This window comes from Lytechinus pictus, chromosome 5, assembly GCF_037042905.1.
Source record: "Lytechinus pictus isolate F3 Inbred chromosome 5, Lp3.0, whole genome shotgun sequence".
NCBI lineage: Eukaryota > Metazoa > Echinodermata > Echinoidea > Temnopleuroida > Toxopneustidae > Lytechinus > Lytechinus pictus.
In genome coordinates, this window is record NC_087249.1 from 57,344,349 (window position 1) to 57,371,088 (window position 26,740).

The window sequence follows — 26,740 nt, forward strand, 5'->3', positions numbered from 1 at the left end:
GTGTTTTTATTCAGACGAAAATCATTTCGTCATGACGCTTTTTTATTTCGTACACAAAATTTATTTTTTGTCACACAAAATCAATTTCGTCTCGACGAAATGCACAAAATCAATTTCGTCTAGACGAAATGTAATTGCGTCCACAAAGTTTATTTGGCGTGCCATACGAAATGAATTTTTATCAAACGAAATGGCGCACCAAATGTCCGATGGTAAATTCCGTCCAATTCACGCCATTCCGTACACAAAATGTGTTTTTGTTCATATGAAAATCATTTCGTCATGACGCAGTTTTATTTCGTATACGAAATTATTTTTTGTCACACAAAATCAATTTTCGTCGAGACTAAATGTAATTGCGTCCACAAAATTTATTTCGTTGCGATGCGAAAATCTATTCCGTCGACGAAATCATTTTGTGTCAAAACCACAAAAAAATTTCGTTGACAAAATGATTTTGTGTCAAAACAAAAAAAATTCGTCGACGAAATGATTTTGTGTCAAAACACAAAAAAATTTTGTCGACGAAATGATTTTGTGTCAAAAGACAAAAAAATTTCGTCGACGAAATGATTTTGTGTTTTGAGTCTTTTTGACATAAAATAATTTCGTCTCCTCTGTCTCGAAGGGGACATAAGAAGGTCGCTGATTGGCTGCACCTTGCTCAAGCTGTTTTCGCTCCGGGACGATCGATCACACTTTTTCACAGCTCAGATTGGCATGTTGGTGAACTTATTAGCTTAGATTTCACGTTATTCATGCCTACATGAGCTGCATACAACTGCTCTAATCGGTAGGATGTGGACGGACATTGCATTCGTAAGTTCAGCTATGTTTTCGACTTCAAAATTACGTTGAAAAAAAAATGGGAATTCGTTAGTCGTTACCAAACTTGCATTTGCAAAAAGCTGTGTAACAATACTAGTCCCGTGTATTTAAGTTTATGTACTACACCAGACCATTGGGGGGGCCGGGGGGGGGGGTCTTTTCTGCACACCTAAAAAGTAAAATGGTTATGAATTATACAGGTTGAAGATATTTAGGCCTTGATCTTAATAAATAATGTAAAATTCATTTCGAGCAAAATGCTGAAAATTTCATTGAAATTGGATGACAACAAAAGTTATTGATGCCTGGCCGTACACACCCAAGGGTTCATTGACATTACATGCCGCCGCGCACAGAAAAATCAAGCCATAGAAGTCGGGTGTTGTGGACCCAAGAAGTGAGATCCCAGCACGCGCGACCCACTAGTTAGAAATCCACTGCCAAACGCGGTTCGTGGTGCAAGGTTAGTATACTAATACTAACCTCGCAATACGTGTGAGTGGGCCGTACATGCCGTATGAAACTCTAAGTCTAACTTAACGTTAGGCTACTCCACTCAGTGACTCACGCGTATTGCGAGGTTAGTATTAGTATACTAACCTCGCACCATTAACCACGTTTGGCAATGGATTTCTAACTACTAAACTAGTGGCCGGGTCACGTGTGCTGTGATCCCACTTCTGGTGTCCACAACACACAACTTCTATTGCTTGATTTTTCTGTGCGCGGCGGCATGTAATGAATCCTTGAGTGACTAGGCCTAAAAAAATCAGGCGATGGTTCGTATAGCCAGCCATGAAACACTCCACTATAGCCTATAGGTGAAGCGGAGGTTAGCAGTAGTGATTAGTGAAGTGTAGTGGAGCTTACACAAACCATCGCTTGCTGTACTAGTATAGTTGTGGTACTGGCCCTGGCCCCACTCATTACTAGTTCGAGGTTAGTTGCTACATATAGTTGCTACAGTACATGTATAGATCGACTATAGTATGGCAGTGAGTCCAAACTTCGCGCGTGTCCATACTTCGCGGACGGTCATTATCTAAAAAACTAGCCAATATCCTTAAAATCTGACATCATCAACGTGAAAAGCGACCTAAAATTATCATTTGGTGTAAGTTTCTTTGGGATGAGTTCAGTATTCATGAAAATATTGGCAAAAGATCGGCAAATTTGTCACCGTTAGCGCCCGTTTTGAAGAAATCAGATATTCTCAACAAGCATCACGATATCACCATTTTGCAAGCAGAAATCATCAAAAATGTGAGTTAAATGTGGTACTAACCGATTCTATAGCATTTTGCCATCAAACTGATATAAATATTTCACTTTTTGAGCTTGACTTTTTGTTTAAATGTCCACGAAAACTTTGGTCCGCGAAGTTAGGTCACACTTTTTCTGAACCTTTTCCACCACAGCGCGCATTCCCCGATCGGAATAGAATTTTGAGATCGCGATACCGGCGAATCCCCTTGACCTACATTTTCGTCCATGATTTTATAATTATAGTTTACGATCTTGCCGTCAATGTGGTAACTATTTCTTGGATTGGTTTTGTATAAATTATGAATATTTTGTGAAAAAATTTAAGCCTGATGAATATTTTTGAAAAGTGCGCGAAGTTTGGACACCCCATCATACTAACCTCGTACACCGAACTGCATTTGGCCCTGGATTTCTGTGAAGTTGGCAAACATCGCTTCATTACAATACAGAATTAATATTTGCCGAAACTCCTCGCTACTCACCGGGGCGCTTTGCGGTGAGTAGCCATAATACAAAAAGTCAATAGTATATTTTTAATTAAATCAAAATCATATTTAAAAAAAAAGCAAATTTGATTACTTTGGAGTTTGGACTAGAAAGTGACTTCGCGTGTCTCTTCTTTTTACGCAAATAAAAGGAAGCCAGATGGTGGCGCTAATAAATTTCACAGCCTTGATTCAGGCTCGCTTCAAATGCAGCTCCTCGGTAATTATGCCCCCGCAGACAAAGTCCGGAGGGGGCATTAAGCGTTGCCCCTGTCCGTTGATTCGCCCGCCCCCCCCCCCACTTGGTTTCCGCGCAATAAATCGAAATATAATTCGATTTATATATATTGATTAAAAAATTTTTTGGTGTGTAGGTATGTGACACCATAGTACAGGCTAACTTTTAATTCGGAGTCTGCAGGTCCAAGGTCACAGCTCATGAAATATCCGAGTTGGTTTCCACATGATGACTTATGAAATATTCTACATATTTAAACGATTTTGAGTGTGTAGGTAGATGACACCAAAATACAGGTTAAGTTCGAATTCGTAGTCGGCAGGTCAAAGGTCACGGCTCATTAAATATGCAATTTAGTTTCCACATGATTACTTAAAAAATATTCTACATATTTAAACAAATTTGAGTGTGTAGGTAGATGATACCAATACAGGCTAAGTTCGAATTCGGAGGTCAAAGATCACAGCTCCTTAAAGATATCTTATGAAATATGCAACAGATTTTAAAAAAAATTGGGTGTGTAGGTAGATGATGATGATGATGCACAGCATTTTTACAGCGGCGTAACAGGGTTCGGTGGCCAGGGGGGGGGGGGGGGCAAGAGCCAAAAATTTCCCGGTCATATGATATGAATAGGCGTAATGGTGTAATAAGGCGACTATTTTGAGAAATGCAGCTCCTTGGTAATTATGCCCCCGCAGACAAAGTCCGGAGGGGGCATTAAGCGTTGCCCCTGTCCGTTGATTCGCCCGCCCCCCCACTTGGTTTCCGCGCAATAAATCAAAATATATTTCGATTTATATATATTGATTTAAAAAAATTTTGGTGTGTAGGTACATGACACCATAGTACAGGCTAACTTTGAATTTGGAGTCTGCATGCAGGTCCAAGGTCACAGCTCATGAAATATCCGAGTTGGTTTTCGCATGATGACTTATGAAATATTCAACAGATTTATAAAAATTATGGTGTGTATAGGTAGATGACACCAAATACAGGCTAAGTTCGTAGTCGGCAGGTCAAAGGTCACGGCTCATTAAATATGCAATTTAGTTTCCGCATGATTACTTTTAAAATATTCTACATATTTAAACAAATTTGAGTGTGGAGGTAGATGATACCAATACAGGCTAAGTTCGAATTCGGAGTATGCATGTCAAAGATCACAGCTCCTTAAAGATATCTTATGAAATATTCAACAGATTTTAAAAAAATTTGGGTGTGTAGGTAGATGATGATGATGATGCACAGCATTTTTACAGCGGCGTAACAGGGTTCGGTGGCCAGGGGGGGGGGGGGGGCAAGAGCCAAAAATTTCCCGGTCATATCATGGTATGAATAGGCGTAATGGTGTAATAAGGCGACTATTTTGAGAAATGCAGCTCCTTGGTAATTATGCCCCCGCAGACAAAGTCCGGAGGGGGCATTAAGCGTTGCCCCTGTCCGTTGATTCGCCCGCCCCCCCACTTGGTTTCCGCGCAATAAATCGAAATATATTTCGATTTATATATATTGATTAAAAAAAATTTTGGTGTGTAGGTACATGACACCATAGTACAGGCTAACTTTGAATTTGGAGTCTGCAGGTCCAAGGTCACAGCTCATGAAATATCCGAGTTGGTTTTCGCATGATGACTTATGAAATATTCAACAGATTTATAAAAATTATGGTGTGTAGGTAGATGACACCAAATACAGGCTAAGTTTGGAGTCGGCAGGTCAAAGGTCACGGCTCATTAAATATGCAATTTAGTTTCCGCATGATTACTTATGAAATATTCTAAATATTTAAACGAATTTGAGTGTGTAGGTAGATGACACCAAAATACAGGTTAAGTTCGAAATCGTAGTCGGTAGGTCAAAGGTCACGGCTCATTAAATATGCAATTTAGTTTCCGCATGATTACTTTAAAAATATTCTACATATTTAAACAAATTTGAGTGTGTAGGTAGATGATACCAATACAGGCTAAGTTCGAATTCGGAGTATGCAGGTCAAAGATCACAGCTCCTTAAAGATATCTTATGAAATATTCAACAGATTAAAAAAAATTTTGGGTGTGTAGGTAGATGATGATGATGATGATGCACAGCATTTTTACAGCGGCGTAACAGGGTTCGGTGGCCAGGGGGGGGGGGGGGGCAAGAGCCAAAAATTTCCCGGTCATATCATGGTATGAATAGGCGTAATGGTGTAGTAAGGCGACTATTTTGAGAAGGCCAGAACTTGTCTTTAAAAAAAGTTGCGAGCGAGCGAAGCGAGCGAGCAATTTCTTTTTTTTCCTTTTTAATACAAAAATCCAATTTTGTGATAGATTTTGACATGATATCCAGATAATAAATTTATTTAATTCTTCTCTCTTTAGATTCCTTTTTTGTCACGGTGGTCTGTACGCACCACATGTGAAGAGGATTATTTGCGGCAGTAGCGTGAAGAGTAAAAAACAAAACAAAAAAACAACGAGGGGCGCAGTATAGAACATGTGCCAAAAGGCTGCTTTATATATATATATATATAAGTCCTGAGCGAGCGAAGCGAGCGAGAAAAAAAATCAACTTTTCATGAGAATATAACTTTGAGCTATTTTTTAACATATTCAGTAATTAAAATCATATCCTACAATACTTTTCCAACAAAAAAGGAGGTAATTCCTCCTTTTTTTTTAAATATTCCATTTTCAGTAGCCAAATAGAGATGAAAATTATCCTATTTGGGAGGGTAACCATGGACCTGGGCCTTTACTGTGTATTTACAGTAAACTCTTACTAAATGAACAAATATATTAAAAATTTGGTTTACCCTACATAATAATCCTGGGCTACTTTTAGATTGCATAGCCCGGGGGGGGGGGAGGCTTTTTGGTCCCCCTCTTCAGATCTCCGTCGATCGCAACGAAAACCAATACACATAAAACCATCAATGTAATATGCAAGCATGGAGCTAAGGGTGTATCGCTGATTTTACAGAATTTAAATTTATTTTTAATAAATTAATAATGCTAATTTATGCCTAAATATAGAATTCTCTGCTTTAAAGGTAAATCTCTAAATAATTCCCCAAATTCTATGATTTCTAAACAAATGTGCTCCTGAAAAAAATGGTAAATCAAATTTCTAATCTTATGTATTTTATTGGTTTTATAATTCCATACGTATTTCTTAGTTTTGGGGCCTTATGTATTTTATTGGTTTTTTTTCAATGGGATCACTTCGTGGTACTATTCCAATTATAAAAAGCAAAGATTTGATTATTTTCAACCAATCAGTGCAAGAATAATGATGCATTTGTCAATTATGACTGAAAACAGAATTTCCATTGGATTAAATATGTATACAAAATAATATTTTTTAGCAATTTTTGGTCCAACATAAACTCATAAAATGTTGGGTAACTGCGTATCCGGGCGTCTCGAATTTGGTCTCAAAAGCTCTGCGAGAATTGAACGAAAAAAAAATTGTGGTACCTCGTTTCTCATTGTGGACTTATCGTGAAAAATGTGGATAGGGGGGCTTATTAAGCCCCCCCCCCCCAGGGGCTAGATAGGGTTAATATATCATCATGAATATAAAAAAAAAAACATTTATTTTGTTGCAAGTCACTGGAAAAGGTTTGATTCCTAAATAAATATTATTCTTCATGTATTATCAAATATTTAATTGAAAAATTGTAAGCTATCTTTTCATTCGATGTATTAAGCGCTATATAAAAGCGGATTATTATTATTATTAGGTTTTATCATAATTTTACTTTTTGAAAATTATGCTATTTTGTGACTAAGGCTACGTTTCATGTACTTTCCACCAATAGTATACGATATCAATGGATTCTAGTTAATCCTTTTGGGTAAGATTGGAACTAACTCTGTGTTTGGTAGATAAAGTTATATGACTAACTTGTCCAAGTGTTGAGAAACGGGCCCCTGCTGAGTACATGTAGGCCTAGAGTTTTTATGCCCCCACAGACGAAGCCCAGAGGGGGCATTAAGCGTTGCCCCTGTCCGTCCCCCCCCCCCTCCCACTTGGGTTTCCGCACAATAACTCGAAAAATATTTAATGGATTTAAAAAAAATTTTGGTGTGTAGGTAGATGACCACAAAATACAGGCTAAGTTCGAATTCGGAGTCCGCAGGTCAAAGGTCACATCTCATTATATATGCAAGTCGGTTCAAAGGTCTGAATTTGTTAATTATATATATATGCATATTGGTTTCTGTATGATATTAAGTTCAATCATATTGAATGGATTTCTGATCGCGTTAAGCAGGGGCATCTGTGTCCTTTGGACACGTCAAATTTTCTTAATTATGTGTAATTGATTTTATGACATGTGTTTACATTTGCTGCAGATTCCCATTCAGCCGTTGGACTGAACCGGTACTGTAACACAGTATGGATGGTCAATATGAAGCGAGCTTCATTGAATTCCTCCAAGAGCTTTGTACTCCGTTTTGCTCATTTTGAAGATGGTAGCTTTGACAGGACTGGGCAAGTGACTCGTCTTAGACAGGATGCTGTCCCAACCATATTTGATTTCCTGCCTCGTCTTCAGAAGGTAGAGTAGATCTATATCATACATGTGTTCTAAAGAAATATTTTCTCTGTATTATCTACCTTTGGTTTGATAGAACATTGCTTTGAATATTCCATTTTCAGTAGCCAAATAGAGATGAAAATTATCCTATTTGGGAGGCTAACCATGGACCTGGGCCTTTACTGTGTATTTACAGTAAACTCTTACTAAATGAACAAATATATTAAAAATTTGGTTTACCCTACATAATAATCCTGGGCTACTTTTAGATTGCATAGCCCGGGGGGGGGGGGAGGCTTTTTGGTCCCCCTCTTCAGATCTCCGTCGATCGCAACGAAAACCAATACACACGTCACCATCAATGTAATCTGCAAGCATGGAGCTAAGGGTGTATCGCTGATTTTACAGAATTTAAATTTATTTTTAATAAATTAATAATGCTAATTTATGCCTAAATATAGAATTCTCTGCTTTAAAGGTAAATCTCTAAATAATTCCCCAAATTCTATGATTTCTAAACAAATGTGCTCCTGAAAAAAATGGTAAATCAAATTTCTAATCTTATGTATTGGTTCTATAATTCCATACGTATTTCTTAGTTTTGGGGCCTTATGTATTTTATTGGTTTTTGTCTCGCCTGCATAGCAGAGCGAGACTATAGGCGCCGCTTTTCCGATGGCGGCGGCGGCGTCAACATCAAATCTTAACCTAAGGTTAAGTTTTTGAAATGACATCATAACTTAGAAAGTATATGGACCTAGTTCATGAAACTTGGGAATAAGGTTAATCAAGTATTAGTAAACATCCTGCTCGAGTTTCAGGTCACGTGACCAAGGTCAAAGGTCATTTAGGGTCAATGAACTTTTGCCAAGTTGGGGGTATTTGTTGAATTACCATCATAACTTTGAAAATTTATGGATTTAGTTCATGAAACTTGGACATTAGGTTAATCAAGTACCACTGAATATCCTGTGCGAGTTTCAGGTCACATGACCATGGTGAATGGTCATTTAAGGTCAATGAACTTTGGCCGTGTTGGGGGTTTATGTTAAATTACCATCCTAGCTCTGAAAGTTTATGGATCTAGTTCATAACACTTGGGATATAAGAGTAATCAAGCATCACTGAACATCCCCTGTGAGTTTCAGGTCACAAAACCAAGTCAAAGGTCAGTTAAGGTCAATAAACTTAGGCCATGTTGGGGTAATTGTTGAAGTGCCATCATAACTTTGAAAGTTTATGGATAGAGTGAATGAAATGTGGACATGGGTGTAGTTGACAGTCTTAAGTCTCCGTTCAAATGTCATTTATGGTCAATGAACGTGGTATTATGTCATTATATGAATGATGTTTTTGTGAATGATTATTTTATAGTAGTTTTCAAAGTTAGCACTGCTGCTATATTATATTGCGTAATGCAGGCGAGACTGCCAGAGGCATTCCACTTGTTTTTCAATGAGATCACTTCGTGGTACTATTCCAATTATAAAAAGCAAAGATTTGATTATTTTCAACCAATCAGTGCAAGAATAATGATGCCTTTGTCAATTATGACTGAAAATAGAATTTCCATTGGATTAAATATGTATACAAAATAATATTTTTGAGCAGATTTTGATATTATGGTATTGTAGATAATGCCATGGGTAACGCGCGTGCCAATTTTCGTCGCGATTGCGAGATCAACGGCCGAGATCATAAGGGGGGCTGAATCAGCCCCCCCCCCGTCTTCTTAGGCGTCGAAATAGCCCAGTCTATTTAGGGTTAAAGATAAATCCCTAAATAATTCCCCAAATTCTATGATTTCTAAACAAATGTGCTCCTGAAGAAATGGTAAATCAAATTTCTACTTTTATGTATTTTATTGGTTCTATAATTCCATACGTATTTCTTTGTTTTGGGGTCTTATGTATTTTATAGTTTTTGTCTCACCTGCATAGCAGAGTGAGACTATAGGCGCCGCTTTTCCGACGGCGGCGGCGACGGCGGCGGCGGCGACGGCGGCGTCAACACCAAATCTTAACCTGAGGTTAAGTTTTTGAAATGACAGCATAACTTAGAAAGTATATGGACCTAGTTCATGAAACTTGGCCATAAGGTTAATCAAGTATTACTGAACATCCTGCCTGAGTTTCATGTCACATGACCAAGGTCAAAGGTCATTTAGGGTCAATGAACTTAGACCATGTTGGGGGAATCAACATCAAAATCTTAACCTAAGGTTAAGTTTTTGAAATGTCATCATAACTTAGAAAATATATGGACCTAGTTCATGAAACTTATACATAAGGTTAATCAAGTATCACTGAACATCCTGCTTGAGTTTCACATCACATGACCAAGGTCAAAGGTCATTTAGGGTCAATGAACTTTGGCCGAATTGGGGGTATCTGTTGAATTACCATCATAACTTTGAAAGTTTATGGATCTGATTCATGAAACTTGGACATAATAGTAATCAAGTATTACTGAACATCCTGTGCAAGTTTCAGGTCACATGATCAAGGTCAAAGGTCATTTAGGGTCAATGAACTTTGGCCAAATTGGGGTATTTGTTGAATTACAGCCATAAATTTGAAAGTGTGTTGGTCTAGTTCATAAAACTTGGACATAATAGTAATCAAGTATCACTGAACATCCTGTGCGAGTTTCAGGTCACATGATCAAGGTCAAAGGTCATGTAAGGTCAAAGAACTTTGGCCACGTTGGGGGTATTTGTTGAATTGCCATCATATCTCTAAAGTGTATTGGTCTAGTTCATAAAACGTGGAAATAAGAGTAACCAAGTATCACTGAACATCTTGTGCGAGTTATAGTAGTTTTCAAAATCAGCACTGCTGCTATATTGAATCGCGTGATGCAGGTGAGACGGCCAGAGGCATTCCACTTGTTTTTCAATGGGATCACTTCGTGGCACTATTCCAATTATAAAAAGCAAGATTTGATTATTTCCAACCAATTAGTGCAAGAATAATGATGCATTTGTCAATTATGACTGAAAATAGAATTTCCATTGGATTAAATATGTATACAAAATAATATTTTTGAGCAATTTTCGGTCCAACATGAACTCATAAAATGTTGCGTAACTGCGTATCTGGGCGTCTCGAATTTTGTCTAAAAGCTCTGCGAGAATTGAACGAAAAAAAAAATTGTGGTACCTCGTTTCTCATTGTGGACTTATCGTGAAAAATGTGGATGGGGGGGGGCTTATTAAGCTTCCCCCCCCCCAGGGGCTAGATAGGGTTAATATATCATCATGAATATTTAAAAAAAAACATTTATTTTGTTGCAAGTCACTGGAAAAGGTTTGATTCCTAAATAAATATTATTCTTCATGTATTATCGAATATTAAATTGAAAAATTTAAAGCTATCTTTTCATTCTTCTATCTGTTTTTGTTCAATATTTCTTATATGTTTCTTTTTTTTAATTCATTCATCTCGTACAGAGTTCATCCAAGCCAAGGAATTCCCCGAAAGAAAGACGTTTTGATTCAGCAAACAACCTCCCAGATACTGCAAAGTCTTCAGCACCTTCATTTCTCGAGGACCACTCCTACTCAATATCAGAAAGTCCAAGAGGGGTAAAGTGGAAGATAACAGCAATAATGGACTATTAAAAACTTGGAGAAGAGGCTGAAACCACACAGCAGAAGTCCCGCCGTGTACATTACTTGCTCTTAAGTTTGGACAAACATGACTCGCAAAACTTTACAACAAATAATTTACGCTATGTGCATTCTGATTATTTGAAATAGCTCTATGAAAAAGTTTACCACTGGGCATGTAACAAAAGTGCATTCATTAAATTTGAACGTGTTGCAAAAATGATGTCTTACAGTATATTCATTCTGACTTAGAATGTCAGAAGAGAAAAAAGTTTGTGAAAAGTAGGAATGACAGCAAGCTGACAGAAGAATAGAACAGGATAGAACAAGGCGATAGTTATGAATGAGCTGTTGGATAGAGACAAAAAGATGAATTAAGAATGGGGGTGATAGAGAAAGAGAGACGGGTGTTGGGGGAGCCTGTGATCAATGCCTGAGAAAGCGAAGATTACCATAATTTTTTTAAGGATTTGAACAGTCAGGAAGAATCTGGGTTTTTTTTTCTGTTGGTATTTCTCAAAATACTTGTATGTTTTATGTAACGAAACGGGTATAATCCTTCGGAAGTTTCACTCACACAGAAAATATTAACTAAACAAAAGAAAAAAAAGCCAAATAATTCACTGATTTTCAATTGTTCAGTAACTCTCATATCCAAAGTGCCCCCCCCCCCCATCATTTCAATGTATTGGAGAGAGAGTATGAACGGGACATGGCTGTCTGCAGAAAAAAAAATACGGGGGGGGGGGGCAAAACATTTTTGGGATATGTGCAAGGGAGCGAAGCGACAGCAGAAAATTATTTTGCAATATATGCGAGAGAGCGAAATGACAGAGAAGAAAAATGCAAGGGACAAGAGATTTAGGGAATATGTGAGAGGGAGCGAAGTGACCAAACAGAAGAAATGTAGAGGACATAAAATTGTTGGGGTATGTGAGGGAGCAAAGCAACCGATAAAAAAAGCAGGTCAAAATATTTTTTGTGAATGATTATTTTATAGTAGTTTTCAAAGTTAGCACTGCTGCTATATTAAATTGCGTAATGCAGGCGAGACTGCCAGAGGCGTTCCACTTGTTTTTCAATGAGATCACTTCGTGGTACTATTCCAATTATAAAAAGCAAAGATTTGATTATTTTCAACCAATCAGTGCAAGAATAATGATGCCTTTGTCAATTATGACTGAAAATAGAATTTCCATTGGATTAAATATGTATACAAAATAATATTTTTGAGCAGATTTTGATATTATGGTATTGTAGATAATGCCATGGGTAACGCGCGTGCCAATTTTCGTCGCGATTGCGAGATCAACGGCCGAGATCATAAGGGGGGCTGAATCAGCCCCCCCCCCCCCCCGAAATGAGCGAAATGACAGAGAAGAAAAATGCAAGGGACAAGAGATTTGGGGAATATGTGAGAGGGAGCGAAGTGACCAAGCAGAAGAAATGTAGAGGACATAAAATTGTTGGGGTATGTGAGGGAGCAAAGCAACCGATAAAAAAAGCAGGTCAAAATATTTTCGAATATGTGTGAGGAAGCGACTCGTTCACTCTTGAGCAGTAGGGACTTGTTTAAAAATAGCTTAAGAAATATGCGTTTTCTAAGCATGGTAAACACATATTGTAGGCCTACGGTAGAATTTAGGTGCTCTAAGAGTTAGATTCTGAATGAGCTGCATTTGCTGGTAAGACATGCGCAGAGGATCTTTGTCATTCATCCATTTTCCACACTTTTCTTTTGATTTCAGTTTCCAGGCAGAAAGGCCCACCCTCCTGTGGATGCCAATGGGGCAGGGGATTATATGCTTAAAATGCCAATTTTTCTGGTTGGAATATCAAACATTATCCTGAGCTTCGCGCTCATTTTAAAAATTATGTATAAACTATTAATGCTGATAAATACATTTAGATGTGCAGTGCTCTCTTGTAAAGCAGTTTTGTACTGAAGAGGCTACCCTGGGTAAATAAAACAGAATAAATGAATAAAGAAATAAATAAAAATGATGTTTCTAATCTCAGACTTTCTTATGCCCCTCGAAAGCTCACCCATTTTTACAATTCTTTGTTTCTCTTTTGATATCTAAAGTTCCGGTTTTTCCCTTTCTATCGTGCACTATTCTAAGCCCCAGCCCCACTGGCTTCCACAGGAGGGGGGGGGGGGGCTTCCCCTGAAAACTGAAATCAAACAAAAGAAATGTGAAAAATAAAAATGGATAAGAGACACAGATCCTTGCCGCATGTCTTACCAGCCAATACAGTTCATTCAGAATTTGACTCGTAAAACACCTAAATTCTACCGTAGGCCTATAATAGGTTTATTGCCATTTCGTCTACTGCCATTTTGTCCACTCACCAAATGGTATGTCATTTCATCTACCATCAGTTGTTCCTTTTCCACATCTTCCAATTACCATTTTGTCCAATAGATAGTTCGTCTAATAACCAATTTGTCTACTTTCATTTGGTCTAATTGCATTTTTGGCCAATTTGTCCAATAGCCACTTTGTCCATTTTCATTATGTCTATTACCATTTAGTCCAATAGCCAATTGGTCTAAGGGCAAATGGCCACTGACCACTTAGTCTACTTACATTTTGTCTATGTTCCATTTTGTCCAACTGCAGTTGATCCACTGTCACTTAGTCTAAACCCATTTCATCTAACAATCATTTGGTCTAATCATCAATGGGTCCAATTGCCATCCCGGTCAATATTCGTTTCGTCTACAATCAAATAGGAATAGTCTACTACTTGCAGTCCTTCTAGTTTGGTGCCTGTGTATTGCTACCTCGACTCCTGTTGCTCTTGTGATTTGTTATTAATTTACACCTGTCGTTTGATTAATCTTTTATTAGTGTTTTTTTAAGCTCCATTGTAATACATTTTATGTTTTTATGTAATGTTCTCCCCATCCTTTCCCACTTTTCTCTCTTTTTAATTTTTTTTGTACCGTCCAAGGCTGTTATCGTTATTATTATAGTACATTTCTTGTTTATTAGTACTATCATTAATTACTATTATTACAATTATTATCATTGTTATATGATGAGTGATGATTATCATTTTTAGGTGTGCATTTGTAAAAAAAAAGAAATGAGGGTAAATTCCAAATCAAAGGACCCTATTTCAATTTTATCATTTTTAACCACTCCAATCCCCCCTTTTGTGTGCATGATGTGGTAGAGAGAGCGGGGGGGGGGGGGGGGGGGGTAGGAGGCTGCATGCTGTACCGCATCATTCCATTCCTGATAGCAGGTCTAGTTATATATTTTTTATCTTCAGGAATTTCAAGGTATATTTAAGAAGTCATTTTGTCCCCCCCCCCCCGGATGATGCATTATATTTGTATTAGACAACATGGCTATTGGACCAATTGGCTATTAGACTAAATGACTATTGGACGATTTGAGAATTGGACGAACTGGGCGATTTGGTTGTTAGACAAACTGATTATTGGACCTAATGGGTGGTGGACGAAATGATAGACGAAATGACAATTATCCGGTAGATAATTTGGATATTGGACCAACTGATATTAGCCAACATGGCTTGGACTAAATGAACATTGGACGAACTGATTAATGGAGATGGCATTAGCTTTAATAAAATTAGACTAAATGGGTGGTAAACGAAATTGCTATTGGACGAAATGGCATTTATAGACAAAATGAAGGTAGACCATGTGGTGAGTGGACCTTATGGCAGTAGACGAATTGGCAATTTACCTTAAAATATGGGTTTACCATTCTTAGAAAACGCATGTTTCCTAAAACAAGTCCCTACCGCTCGGGAGTGAATGTGTCGCTCCCTCGCACATATTCCAAAATATTTTGACTGACCCTGGGTAAATAAAATAAACAATTACAAAAACAAAAATGTTGTTTTTAATCTGAGACTTTTTAATGCCCCTCGAAAGTTCACCTGCTTTCTCACTCTCCCCCTCTCTATCTTTGTTTTTATTCATTTTCATTTTACAATTCTTTCTTTCTCTTTTGATATCTATAAAGTTCAGATTCACCCTCTCTAACTTGCACTATTCCAAGCCCCCGTCCAATTGGTATCCACAGGAATGGGGGGAGGGGGGGGGCTTACCCCCTGGAAAATAAATTCAAACAAAAGAAAAATGTGAAAATAAAAATGGATAAAGACAAATAATCCTCTGCGCATGTCTAACCAGCCAATACAGTTCATTCATAATTTAACTCTTACAACACCTAAATTCTACCATATTATCAGTTTACCATGATTATAGAAAACGCATATTTCCTATGCCATTTTTTTAAACAAGTCCCTATCGCTCGGGAGTGAACGTGTCGCGCACCAGCACAAATTCGAAAAATATTTTGATTGACCTGCTTTCTGGTTTTTTTTATCGGATGCTTTGCTCCCTCACACATACCACAATTTTTGTCCCTCTTTCCTTTTACTTCTGCTTGGTCACTTTGCTCCCTCTCACATATTCTCGAAATATTTTGGCCCCTGCATTTGTTCTTCTCGTCACTTTGCTCTCTCACATATATCCCCAGAATAATTTTTCTGCTCGGTCGCTTCGCTCCCTTGAACATATCCTAAAAATGTTTTGCTCCCCCTGCATTTTTTTCTGCAGACAGCCAATCCATTTCTCATCCAACCTTTCTCTCTCTCCAATACCTTGAAATGAGGGGGGGGGGGGTACTTTTGATATGAGAGTGTCTGAACAGTTGAAAATAAGTAAAATATAATTTGGCTTTTTTTTTTGTTTAGTTAATATTTTCTGAATGAGTGTATCTTACAAAAGGATTATACCCATTTCATTACATACAACATACACATATTTTGAGAAATACCAACAGAAAAAACATGTACTATTCATTACTGTCCAAATCCTCAAAAAAAAATTATGGTAATGTTCGCTTTCTCAGGCATTCATCAAAGGCTCCCCCACACCTGTCTCTCTTTCTCTATCACCCTCAATCTCAATTCATCTTTTTGTCTCTATCCAACAGCTCATTAGTAAAGGTCAAGTCTACCCAAGAAAATTGTTGGTTCAGTTAAATTGAGAAAAATCAAACTAGCATAACGCTGAAAATTTCATCAAAATGGGATGTAAACTAAGAAAGTTATGGCATTTTAAATTTTCACTTATTTTTCACAAAACAAAAATATTCACAACTCAGTGACATGCAAATGAGACAGTCGATAATGTCCCTCACTCACTGTTTATTTTGTTTTTTATTGTTTGAATTATACAATATTTCATTTTTTACAGATTTTACCATAAGGACAAACTTTACTGAACCAAAAAAGTATTGAATAATGCTAATTCCACATGATCAGGGAGGAATAAAATTTTGTTTAACATGACAAGGAGAAAATTAGAATATACCTTATTCTATATATCAAATGAAATAGTGAGTGGATGACGTCATCAGTCTCCTCATTTGCATACTGACTGTGTACAGAATGTGCATATAACTCTTTTGTAAAATTTAGCAAAATTTTTAAATGTCATAACTTTCTTATTTTACATCCGATTTTTTATCAAATTTTCAGTGTTATGCTTGTTGGATTTTTCTCTTTTTATTCATATCAACAATTTTTGGGGTGGACTTGTCCTTTATCTGTCCCCCTTGCTCTATCCTGTTCTATTCTTCTGTCATCTTGCCGTCATTCCTACTTTTCACAAACTTTTTTCTCTTCTGACATTCTAAGTCAGAATGAATATACTGTAAGACATCATTTTTGCAACACGTTCAAATTTAATGAATTCACTTTTGTTACATGCCCACTGATAAACTATTTCATTGAGCTATTTTAAATAATCAGAATGCACATTGGGGTAATTATTTGTTGTAAAGTTTTGCAAGTTATGTTTGTCCAAACTTAAGAGCAAGTAATGTACACGGCGGGACTTCTCGTGTGTGGTTTTCAGCCTCTTCTCCAAGTTCTTAATACAGTCCATTATTGCTGTTATCTTCCACTTTACCCCTCTTGGACTTTCTGATATTGAGTAGGAGTGGTCCTCGAGAAATGAAGGTGCTGAAGACTTTGCAGTATCTGGGAGGTTGTTTGCTGAATCAAAACGTCTTTCTTTCAGGGAATTCCTTGGCTTGGGTGAATTCTGTACGAGATGAATGAATTAAAAAAAAGAAACATATAAGAAATATTGAACAAAAACAGATAGAAGAATGAAAAGATAGCTTTAAATTTTTCAATTAAATATTCGATAATACATGAAGAATAATATTTATTTAGGAATCAAACCTTTTCCAGTGACTTGCAACAAAATAAATGTTTTTTTTTTTATATTCATGATGATATATTAACCCTATCTAGCCCCGGGGGGGGGGGGGCCTTAATAAGCCCCCCCCCCCATCCACATTTTTCACGATAAGTCCACAATGAGAAACGAGGTACCACAATTTTTTTTCCCGTTCAATTCTCGCAGAGCTTTTAGACAAAATTCGAGACGCCCAGATACGCAACATTTTATGAGTTCATGTTGGACCGAAAATTGCTCAAAAATATTATTTTGTATACATATTTAATCCAATGGAAATTCTATTTTCAGTCATAATTGACAAATGCATCATTATTCTTGCACTAATTGGTTGGAAATAATCAAATCTTGCTTTTTATAATTGGAATAGTGCCACGAAGTGATCCCATTGAAAAAAAACTGTAAAATACATAAGGCCCCAAAACAAAGAAATACGTATGGAATTATAGAACCAATAAAATACATAAAAGTAGAAATTTGATTTACCATTTCTTCAGGAGCACATTTGTTTAGAAATCATAGAATTTGGGGAATTATTTAGGGATTTATCCTTAACCCTAAATAGACTGGGCTATTTCGACGCCTAAGAAGACGGGGGGGGGGGGGGCTGATTCAGCCCCCTTATGATCTCGGCCGTTGATCTCGCAATCGCGACGAAAATTGGCACGCGCGTTACCCATGGCATTATCTACAATACCATAATATCAAAATCTGCGAAAAATCTCATTGCTCATTATGTTAATTAATGCGTAAAATCATAAGTTTGCTCTAATTAACAAAATAATGCCCCTAAAATGCTCATTTTTGTTTCACTTACTCTTTATAGGCATCTGATTAAATTAATTTTTAAAAAAGTTGTCAACATCACATTCATTTTTTATGTATTTTATTGTTTTCTAAATTTCTTATGTATTTCTGTGTTTTTCGACTTTTTGTTTTTTATTGTTTTTTCAATGGAAATTGTCAGAGACGTTTTTTTTTACCATAAACAAGATAAAATTAATTGATTTTGAGCAGTAAAAGGAAAAATATGATACATTTTATAAATTTTGGCTAAAAACACTACTTGCATTGGATTTGTACACAAATACACGTTTTTGAGCAATTTTGGTTCTGCATGCAGTTACGAAATGTTGCGTAATTTCGGAACCCTGTACCTGGGGGTCACAATTTTGGTCTCAAAAGTTGCGCAAGACTTGAAAGTAAAAAGTCAACGAGTGACGCGGTCAAAAAAATGTCGAGCTCCATGCTTGCAGATTACATTGATGGTGACGTGTGCATCGGTTTTCGTTGCGATCGACAGTGCATGGAGATCTGAAGAGGGGGACCAAAATGGCCCCCCCCCCCCGGCTATGCAATCTAAAAGTAGCCCAGGATTATTATGTAGGGTAAACCAAATTTTTAATATATTTGTTCATTTAGTAAGAGTTTACTGTAAATACACAGTATAGGCCCAGGTCCATGGTTACCCTCCCAAATAGGATAATTTTCATCTCTATTTGGCTACTGAAAATGGAATATTTAAAGCAATGTTCTATCAAACCAAAGGTAGATAATACAGAGAAAATATTTCTTTAGAACACATGTATGATATAGATCTACTGTACCTTCTGAAGACGAGGCAGGAAATCAAACATGGTTGGGACAGCATCCTGTCTAAGACGAGTCACTTGCCCAGTCCTGTCAAAGCAACCATCTTCAAAATGGTCAGAACGGAGTACAGAGCTCTTGGAGGAATTCAATGAAGCTCGCTTCATGTTGACCATCCATACTCTGTTACAGACAGTACAGGTTCAGTCCAACGGCTGAATGGGAATCTGCAGCAAATGTAAACACATGTCATAAAATCAATTACACATAATTAAGAAAATTTGACTTGTCCAAAGGACACAGATGCCCCCGCTTAAAGGGGAATCCAATTAACCCAAATAAAAAATTGTTTTTATAAGGAAAAGAAAAATCAGACAAGTAGATATGTGAAAGTTTGAACAATATTGGACAAACAACAAGAAAGTTATGAATTTTTAAAAGTTGTAAATATTGGTAATCACTGTACCCATGGAGACTTCAAATTGGCTGCATATGGGATGTCATAGTGATGTAAGGCAAGGACTACTCTTCCATGTACTCCAATTCATATTATGGCGAAAATGTGATTTTTTTCCCAAAAGTTTTATTTCAAATTAATATTTTTCTTTCATGAGGACATAAAACAATATACTACCTGGGTTATATTTAGATTACTGCCCCAGGGGCCTGGGTACTTAGGAGAAAACCACTAATCCCTGATAATAAAGTACATGGCCTATGGGAAAGTTGTCCTTGCCCCTTGTCATAATTTACTTATCCAGTTGCCAATTTGAAATCTACATAGTATTAGTGATCTCAATTTTAAAGCAGCTATAACTTTCTTATTGCTTGTCTGATTTCTTTCAAACTTTCACCATTCTGTTTAATTTATTTTTCTCCTTCCCAACACAACATTTAATGGCCAAGGCTGGATTCCCCTTTAACGCGATCAGAAATCCATTCAATATGATTGAACTTAATATCATGCAGAAACCAATATGCATATATATAATTAATTAACAAATTTAGACCTTTGAACCGACTTGCATATATAATGAGATGTGACCTTTGACCTGCGTACACCGAATTCAAACTTAGCCTGTATTTTGTGGTCATCTACCTACACACCAAAATTTTTTAAAATCCATTAAATATTTTTCGAGTTATTGCGCAGAAACCAAGTGGGGGGACGGACAGGGGCAACGCTTACTGCCCCTTCCGGGCTTCCTCTGCTGGGGCATAAAAACTCTAGGCCTACTCAGCAGGGGCCCATTTCTCATTACCTGGACAAGTTAGTCATATATCTTTATCTATTAAACACAGAGTTAGTTCCAATCTTACCCAAAAGGATTAACTAGAATCCATTGATATCGTCATATTGATACTATTGGTGGAACAAAAATAACATAATTTTCAAAAAGTAAAATTATGATAAAACTTACAATTATTGTGATGAATTTGGAAATACATCCTATCAAAATAATAGCAGAGGCGAAATATGCATAAAACATACTCAAACATGCAGACATGGGCATTAAATTGCTGAGGAAATGAAATTATCAGTAATTCATTTCATGACAAAAAAAAATCACATGTATGTGGACATTGAGATGGGTATCCCCAGATATAAAATTTAAATAGTTTAAGTAAACCATACAGGCTTTCTTCCTAAAATGATGATAATTATACAGGTTTTTAGGATTCCAAACACCATCAAAATATTATCATCATGAATAAACTCTTTAGATACCGAAACACACGATTTTATAAATTCTATGCGTATATTAGAGAGAGAATTTATCAAAATCTTGATAAGGGTCTGAAAGCGACGAGTACGAGTCCAATTATGGATGGCCTGAAGTGGTAGAATCTTTGTCAATTCAATTATTTTACTACTTTAAAATGAATGGTTTTGTGATGTTTTACCAACACTTGTTATAATTCTGTGCATTACAATTACTATTGAATGATTTATCCCACTTGTGTACAATATAATTCATTTTCTATGAATTATTATGTAATATTATAATTTTCGAATTTCGAGGCTCATTTGCATGTATTATGGTGTCATCTATCTAAACACCCAATTTTTAAAAAATCTGTTGAAATTTTATAAGTTATTATGAGGATACCAACTCGCATATTTAATGACCCTGTGTAGTGGTCCACCTGCATTCCCCCAACCAGTTATCGGGAGGAGAGACCTGCGGGTCACAGTTCTGTGTGCGCGCCCTTGTAGGCGACCCAGATTGGCTGGCTCCTCCAATATGCCTTTGAATGTCTTTGACAGATACATGGTGCTATAAAAATGCAGTGGCGTAACAGGCGGGGGGGCAGGGGGGGCAAGTTACCCCCCCCCCTGTCGGATTTCACCGGGAAAATTAAAAAACAACGGGAAAAAGAAAAAAAGGAGGGAGAAAGAAAGGGAAAGGGGAAGGAAAGGGGAAAGAAAAGGAGGAAAGGGAAATGGAAAGAGAAAAGGAAAAAGACAACGAAGAAAAAACTGTTTTTAGTAAAAAAAGGGAGGAAAGCGGGAAAATGTACGATAGAATTAACATTTGAAAAAGAACAAATCATTGAGAAAAGGGCCTATGTAATGCAATAGCACGGTGGGAAATAATTTAAAAGATGACAAAATGGCAAACAATAGCGGGAAATGAAGGTAGAATGTAATTAGTCAAGAGCTAAATTAGAAAACAAAGAAAAGGAACAAGAAAAAAAATAACACGACCGGGCTGCTGATGATTGAAATTAAAGAGCGGGAAGAAAGATGGACTGCATACAACATTGTGCTATAAGTTTTCTAAATTTTATGCAAATAAGCTACCGGGGCTTTGCCCCAGACCCCACAAAGTAGGGGCTCTTCATTTATAATCTTCAAATGGCTCTATAACGCCCCCGTTCAATCACGTTCAATCACTGCCATACAGGCGGGGGGGGGGGGGGTCGTGGTTCCACACCCAAGAGGATATAAAAGAAATTTTATAGGAGACAACGTACATGACGTATAATGAAATGAATAAAAACAAGGAAATGTGTTATTTGCTGATAATAATGGAAAAATCTATCACATAATTAGATTTTAATTTCAATAGGCAATTTTTTCCAGCTCGCTTTGCACACTGGCGACTTTTTACAAATTTTTCCCACATTTCTATGTTTTGCCCCCTCAAAATATTTGGTTCATTACGCAACTGGGTTGAATAAATGTGTTGTGTAAAAGCTATATTATGCCCGCGATTTGATTAAAATTGGGGAAATCTGCAAGGTTTAAATGGCTTTGATATCAAGAAGTTCCTGGGGCTCTGCCCTGGACCCCAAACGCACAGCACTGCGTATGGAAGGGTTGGGCCATGGCCCCAAAAAGTTCTACAGCCAAGAACAAAAAAAGGAGGAATTACCTCCTTTTTTGTTGGAAAAGTATTGTAGGATATGATTTTAATTACTGAATATGTTAAAAAATAGCTCAAAGTTAGATTCTCATGAAAAGTTGATTTTTTTTTCTCGCTTGCTTCGCTCGCTCAGGACTTATATATATAAAGCAGCCTTTTGGCACATGTTCTATACTGCGCTCCTCGTTGTTTTTTTGTTTTGTTTTTTACTCTTCACGCTACTGCCGCAAAGAATCCTCTTCACAGTGGCGTACAGACCACCGTGACAAAAAAGGAATCTAAAGAGAGAAGAATTAAATAAATTTATTATCTGGATATCATGTCAAAATCTATCACAAAATTGGATTTTTGTATTAAAAAGGTATAAAAAAAATTGCTCGCTCGCTTCGCTCGCTCACAACTTTTTTTAAAGGTAAGTTCTGGCCTTCTCAAAATAGTCGCCTTACTACACCATTACGCCTATTCATACCATGATATGACCGGGAAATTTTTTGCTCTTGCCCCCCCCCTGGCCACCGAACCCTGTTACGCCGCTGTAAAAATGCTGTGCATCATCATCATCTACCTACACACCCAATTTTTTTAAAAATCTGTTGAATATTTCATAAGATATCTTTAAGGAGCTGTGATCTTTGACCTGCATACTCCGAATTCGAACTTAGCCTGTATTGGTATCATCTACCTATACACACTCAAATTTGTTTAAATATGTAGAATATTTCATAAGTAATCATGCGGAAACTAAATTGCATATTTAATGAGCCGTGACCTTTGACCTGCCGACTCCGAACTTAGCCTGTATATGGTGTCATCTACCTACACACCCTAATTTTTATAAATCTGTTGAATATTTCATAAGTCATCATGCGGAAACCAACTCGGATATTTCATGAGCTGTGACCTTGGACCTGCAGACTCCGAATTCAAAGTTAGCCTGTACTATGGTGTCATGTACCTACACACCAATTTTTTTTAAAATCAATATATATAAATCGAAATATATTTCGATTTATTGCGCGGAAACCAATTGGGGGGGCGGGCGAATCAACGGACAGGGGCAACGCTTAATGCCCCCTCCGGAAATTTTTGGCTCTTGCCCCCCCCCCCCCCTGGCCACCGAACCCTGTTACGCCGCTGTAAAAATGCTGTGCATCATCATCATCATCTACCTACACACCCAATTTTTTTAAAAATCTGTTGCATATTTCATAAGATATCTTTAAGGAGCTGTGATCTTTGACCTCCGAATTCGAACTTAGCCTGTATTGGTATCATCTACCTACACACTCAAATTTGTTTAAATATGTAGAATATTTTTAAAGTAATCATGTGGAAACTAAATTGCATATTTAATGAGCCGTGACCTTTGACCTGCCGACTACGAATTCGAACTTAACCTGTATTTTGGTGTCATCTACCTACACACTCAAAATCGTTTAAATATGTAGAATATTTCATAAGTCATCATGTGGAAACCAACTCGGATATTTCATGAGCTGTGACCTTGGACCTGCAGACTCCGAATTCAAAGTTAGCCTGTACTATGGTGTCATGTACCTACACACCAATTTTTTTTTAAATCAATATATATAAATCGAAATATATTTCGATTTATTGCGCGGAAACCAATTGGGGGGGCGGGCGAATCAACGGACAGGGGCAACGCTTAATGCCCCCTCCGGAAATTTTTGGCTCTTGCCCCCCCCCCCCCTGGCCACCGAACCCTGTTACGCCGCTGTAAAAATGCTGTGCATCATCATCATCATCTACCTACACACCCAATTTTTTTTAAAATCTGTTGCATATTTCATAAGATATCTTTAAGGAGCTGTGATCTTTGACCTCCGAATTCGAACTTAGCCTGTATTGGTATCATCTACCTACACACTCAAATTTGTTTAAATATGTAGAATATTTTTAAAGTAATCATGTGGAAACTAAATTGCATATTTAATGAGCCGTGACCTTTGACCTGCCGACTACGAATTCGAACTTAACCTGTATTTTGGTGTCATCTACCTACACACTCAAAATCGTTTAAATATGTAGAATATTTCATAAGTCATCATGTGGAAACCAACTCGGATATTTCATGAGCTGTGACCTTGGACCTGCAGACTCCGAATTCAAAGTTAGCCTGTACTATGGTGTCACATACCTACACACCAAAATTTTTTTTAATCAATATATATAAATCGAAATATATTTCGATTTATTGCGCGGAAACCAAGTGGGGGGGGGGGGGCGGGCGAATCAACGGACAGGGGCAACGCTAAATGCCCCCTCCGGAAATTTTTGGCTCTTGCCCCCCCCCCCCCTGGCCACCGAACCCTGTTACGCCGCTGTAAAAATGCTGTGCATCTGTCTGCGGGGGCATAATTACCGAGGAGCTGCATTTGAAGCGAGCCTGAATCAAGGCTGTGAAATTTATTAGCGCCACCATCAGGCTTCCTTTTATTTGCGTAAAAAGAAGAGACACGCAAAGTCACTTTCTAGTCCAAACTCCAAAGTAATAAAATTTGCTTTTTTTTAAATATGATTTTGATTTAGGCCTAATTAAAAATATACTATTGACTTTTTGTATTATGGCTACTCACCGCAAAGCGCCCCGGTGAGTAGCGAGGAGTTTCGGCAAATATTAATTCTGTATTGTAATGAAGCGATGTTTGCCAACTTCACAGAAATCCAGGGCCAAATGCAGTTCGGTGTACGAGGTTAGTACTATAGATCTATACATGTACTGTAGCAACTATATGTAGCCACTAACCTCGAACTAGTAATGAGTGGGGCCAGGGCTAAGGCTACCACAACTATACTAGTACAGCAGGCGATGGTTCGTGTAAGCTCCACTACACTTCACTACTGCTAACCTCTGCTTCACCTATAGGCTATAGTGGAGTGTTTAATGGCTGGCTATACGAACCATTGCCTGAGTTTTTTAGGCCTAGTCACTCAAGGGTTCATTACATGCCGCCGCGCACAGAAAAATCAAGCAATAGAAGTTGTGTGTTGTGGACACCAGAAGTGGGATCACAGCACGCGTGACCCACTAGTTAGAAATCCATTGCCAAACGTGGTTAATGGTGCGAGGTTAGTATACTAATACTAACCTCGCAATACGCGTGAGTCACTGAGTGGAGTAGCCTAACGTTAGAGTTTCATACGGCATGTACCCATGTGTACGGCCAGGCATCAATAACTTTTGTTGTCATCCAAATTCCAATTTCAATGAAATTTTCAGCATTTTGCTCGGAATGAATTTTACATTATTTATTAAGATCAAGGCCTAAATATCTTCAACCTGTATAATTCATAACCATTTTACTTTTTAGGTGTGCAGAAAAGACCACCCCCCGGCCCCCCAATGGTCTGCTGACTACAGTACATAAACTTAAATACACGGGACTAGTATTGTTACACAGCTTTTTGCAAATGCAAGTTTGGTAACGACTAACGAATTCCCATTTTTTTTTCAACGTAATTTTGAAGTCGAAAACATAGCTGAACTTACGAATGCAATGTCCGTCCACATCCTACCGATTAGAGCAGTTGTATGCAGCTCATGTAGGCATGAATAACGTGAAATCTAAGCTAATAAGTTCACCAACATGCCAATCTGAGCTGTGAAAAAGTGTGATCGATCGTCCCGGAGCGAAAACAGCTTGAGCAAGGTGCAGCCAATCAGCGACCTTCTTATGTCCCCTTCGAGACAGAGGAGACGAAATGATTTTATGTCAAAAAGACTCAAAACACAAAATCATTTCGTCGACGAAATTTTTTTGTCTTTTGACACAAAATCATTTCGTCGACGAAATTTTTTTGTGTTTTGACACAAAATCATTTCGTCGACGAATTTTTTGTGTGTTTTGACACAAAATCATTTCGTCAACGAAATTTTTTTGTGGTTTTGACACAAAATGATTTCGTCGACGGAATAGATTTTCGCATCGCAACGAAATAAATTTTGTGGACGCAATTACATTTAGTCTCGACGAAAATTGATTTTGTGTGACAAAAAATAATTTCGTATACGAAATAAATCTGCGTCATGACGAAATGATTTTCATATGAACAAAAACACATTTTGTGTACGGAATTGCGTGAATTGGACGGAATTTACCATCGGACATTTGGTGCGCCATTTCGTTTGATAAAAATTCATTTCGTATGGCACGCCAAATAAACTTTGTGGACGCAATTACATTTCGTCTAGACGAAATTGATTTCGTGCATTTCGTCGAGACGAAATTGATTTTGTTTGACAAAAAATAAATTTTGTGTACGAAATAAAAAAGCGTCATGACGAAATGATTTTCGTCTGAATAAAAACACATTTTGTGTACGGAATGCCGTGATTTGGACGGAAATCACTGGCGGACACTTGGCGCCCCATACAAAATGACCTGAAACGTACCCAAACTTGACCACGGTTGATTTGGGAAATTTTTAAATTTTGACGCGCGCGTACGTGCGCGTCGTGACCTTTGCATGACCTCTGATGACATGTCCTGATGACCTGTCACCTGAACTTGATATGATGCAAATATGGATGATTTTTTATG

General features: G+C 37.5%; 2 long non-coding RNA genes across 2 annotated transcripts; one reads left to right on the top strand and one right to left on the bottom strand.

Annotated features, from left to right (window-relative positions):
* Positions 1 to 663: 663 nt before the first annotated feature.
* On the top strand, positions 664 to 11,104 carry LOC135154156 (uncharacterized). The gene is made up of 3 exons (XR_010293572.1): positions 664 to 819; positions 7,164 to 7,369; positions 10,800 to 11,104. It is a non-coding gene; the product is annotated as an uncharacterized LOC135154156 (long non-coding RNA).
* A 4,603-nt stretch (positions 11,105 to 15,707) lies between these two features.
* On the bottom strand, positions 15,708 to 25,986 carry LOC135154086 (uncharacterized). The gene is made up of 3 exons (XR_010293532.1): positions 25,690 to 25,986; positions 18,825 to 19,034; positions 15,708 to 17,058 (listed from the first exon to the last, which is right to left on the bottom strand). It is a non-coding gene; the product is annotated as an uncharacterized LOC135154086 (long non-coding RNA).
* Between the last annotated feature and the right edge of the window lie 754 nt (positions 25,987 to 26,740).